Genomic DNA, 3407 nt, shown 5'->3' on the forward strand with positions numbered 1-3407 from the left:
AAATGCATCAATACAGCTGCGAAATTTTTAAGTTCGAAGAAAAATGTAAACTAACTTATTGCAGGGTGTGGCAAAACTTTATTGCAAGTAGACTTCCATGAACTATTGCTCTGTTGTCGTTGCTCTGTCTATCGACGGGAATTTATAGATAGACAGACTTCTGGTGATTCTGATAGAAGAACTGAAGACTGCACTCTGGACGAAAATGGTAGTGAAGCTGTAAGAAAAGGACATTCATTAGTAACGAAGAAAAACTTAATTCATGTATAGTTTAAAAACCTTAATTTGAAAAACTTAAAATTTATCACTATTCCATCGATTTAGCTTAAATTTTGTATTTTAAAGTTTGAGTTTAAAATAAAATAAAAAATTTGTTTTTCACCGAATTTTTCAACCACTAACATATTCAAAGCTATTCGTTATATAAGATTATCTTTTGATACACTAGTTTTCAAAACTATTATGCACCAAAAGTTTTCAATTAACTTTACCTAAGGTAATGCACCGAAAAGAAAACAAATCATTAAAAGGATTTGAGATTGAGTACCACCCAAATTTCGATTACAAAACTATAAAAAGGTATATTCTAAGAGCATAAGTTTGTGTTTAATGTCGCTACCTAATTGTTTAATTATCATAATTGATTCTTACGAATATCACTGTACAAAGTATAATAAGCACGTGTGCAATTATAAGTATATAGCTTTTATAAGCACATTATAATTTAATAAGCATAGTTTTTATTGAAATAGTTAAAAAAAAAAAAAGACACCATTTTATAATTAATACTTGTTTGCTCTAAGTTTAATTTTTCGAGTGAAAATCTTATTTCTAAAGAAAACCTGTTCGTTCTATAAAAACCGAAAAAGTCAGTGCTAGATCGAAGAAACAACTTAGTTTAAAAAACTCGAATAGCCACATTCTTGCAGTCTTATTAACCCACTCCTTTAAGCGTACAAGCGTTGTGCATGAAGGCTATACTTTTATTTAAATCTGTCTATTTTATTTTCTTTCTACTCAATTTTTAACGATATTTTGAATAAAAAATACAATTGTGAAACAAAATGGCGGCTGAAATATGGCGAGCAAAAGTAAAAAAATAATACAGCACGTTTAAATAATATAACAATGAAAATATAATAGTTTTCGTAATTTTATATTATAAATGAAAAGCAAAGTTTTATTTCCGAAGTAATTACAAAATAAATCACATTAGAAAATAACGCAAAAACCTGAAGAAAAAAAAAACACAACTTTTGTTTTTCGGTATATTTAGTCCACCTTTGCAATACGGGCAAAATGGGGCATTTTTTTTCGAAAGAAACATCAAAGACGACAACCAAAAAAAATTTAGCTAATTATCTCGTGGATCTTTTTGGAACTAAGTTTCGAAAATCATTCAAACATTGTAAAATGTCAAATGATAAGATATAAACTATAAGTTTGTCAAGAGTATTAACCTATCCAACAAATTGAAAAATTGTATTATAATTTAACACTAACTAATTACTCTGATAAAAGTGTAATAGTAAGGTAAAATTCCTATATATATATTTATGAAATAAAAATTAAAAAGTTACATTTAAAACAATTTTTGTTAACATATTTTTCAATAAATTGTACTCTCGTCGGTCCAAAAAGTAAATCATAATCTTTGGAATGATTATGAATACTTAATTTGGGATATATTAAAACTGCCTACGCATATTCTGGTTGAAAAATAATTTTTTTCTTTTGGCCAAAGATCATAATCTTCTGGCCCACAGTGCAACGTAGAGCTTTATCGTCTATTCAGCTATTTCAAAGTTGCCTGTTAGTAAAACGGCCTCAGTGAGAAAAATAAATGAGGACAACAAGTCAGTAAATTATTTAAATTATCATTTAAACAAAAATGCGAAAAGTTTTTTTGAAAATAATTAATTGAATATATCACTTACCGGAAGAGGATGCTGTTGAAATACACTTTCGCACTGGCAAATTTAATAATTCATCTGCGATCTGGAAGATTCTACGGAATATTCGATTCAAGATAAAAAAATTTTTCGATTTAAGATAAACTGTCAGATATCTTTTCATTTTTGAAAGTACATAAAGTTCGATCAAAACCACTCATCTAAAATATACGCACACCATATACATTGAATATATATGTAAGAAAAAAGAGTCAAAATTATCGTATATAACTACAACCATTTGCTAGAAAAAATAACAATTTCGATGGAAAAACACCAGACAGTCACAACCTGGTCGCAAAATCTTAGGACAGAGGAACAAACTCTCGACTTCGGACATATATATACTCCATAAAAATGCCGATAACGATTATTTTAGACAAAAATTTAAATTTGAAAAGGGGCCTTCCTAGCCGAGTGGTATCACCCGCAATAGGCTGTGCGAATCGTGAAGATTTCAAGTTCGTAACCCTGAATGTCTTCTTCGTGATGTGCTTCAAGCATCACAGGTTGCGATCAGTGTGCGGGTGCGTGACCACTTGGATCAGTCTGTGTAGGGACAGAGGGTGTGCGGTCCTCGTTAAACTGTTCTACCGTAAAGTACTCGACTTTGCGTGCATGTCATCGGGCTACCGAAGAGGGAATGCCATCCCCTCTGCAAAGGATCAAAATTGTGATTGCATGTCTTAGGATCATTCTCATGGATGTTTCCCAGACCGTCACCAATAGCCTATTGTGCAACTCTAGTGTGACGTAAATGAACTACAACATCGTGATGTCTTTCACTAAACTTTTCTATCTGTCCTTCTACTTGATAAAGGTTCAATAGCCTAAATTGAGCACTCAAGTCTTCAAATGTATGTAATTTCAGCAACACCGAAATGGCCGAGATTTCTAGAAGGTTAGTTTCCCGAAATTGCAGCAAGGAGAATTGTTGTATTCATTGTTCTGCAGCAGAAGTATTAATAGTTACAAATAATCTGCGAGTTTCGTTAAAAGTAATCAAACAACTCTCATTTATTTTATTGCAATTTTTTTGATGAACATTTCGTTTTATTTTGCAAACAAAAATTACAAAAAACAGAAATCCTAATTAGTTAATACTCAATTACTGAATTAATTTGATTTTTTTTTATAATTACACATTTAAGTAACATAAAGTAAGTACGTAACATAAAATATGTATATAACTTTTTTATATTGGTAAGTAGGTAGGTACTTTATTTGCGTCGCACTAGAGCTGCACAATGCGCATTTGACGACGGTCTGGCAAACGTTCCTGAGGATGATCCGAAGAAATGCCATCGCACTTTTGTCCCTGCTTTGGTAGCCCGACGACTTGAGCGCGAAGTTGAGCTCTTTACAGTAGAACAGTTTAACAAGGTACTTTCCGTTAGAACTATGTTTCATGTAGTTTTCAGTTCCATGTAGCTTTAAAAATTAAAAGATTTTAAT

Source organism: Parasteatoda tepidariorum, chromosome 7, assembly GCF_982258835.1.
Source record: "Parasteatoda tepidariorum strain Cologne lab strain chromosome 7, Ptep-v5.0, whole genome shotgun sequence".
In the NCBI taxonomy this organism is placed as follows: domain Eukaryota; kingdom Metazoa; phylum Arthropoda; class Arachnida; order Araneae; family Theridiidae; genus Parasteatoda; species Parasteatoda tepidariorum.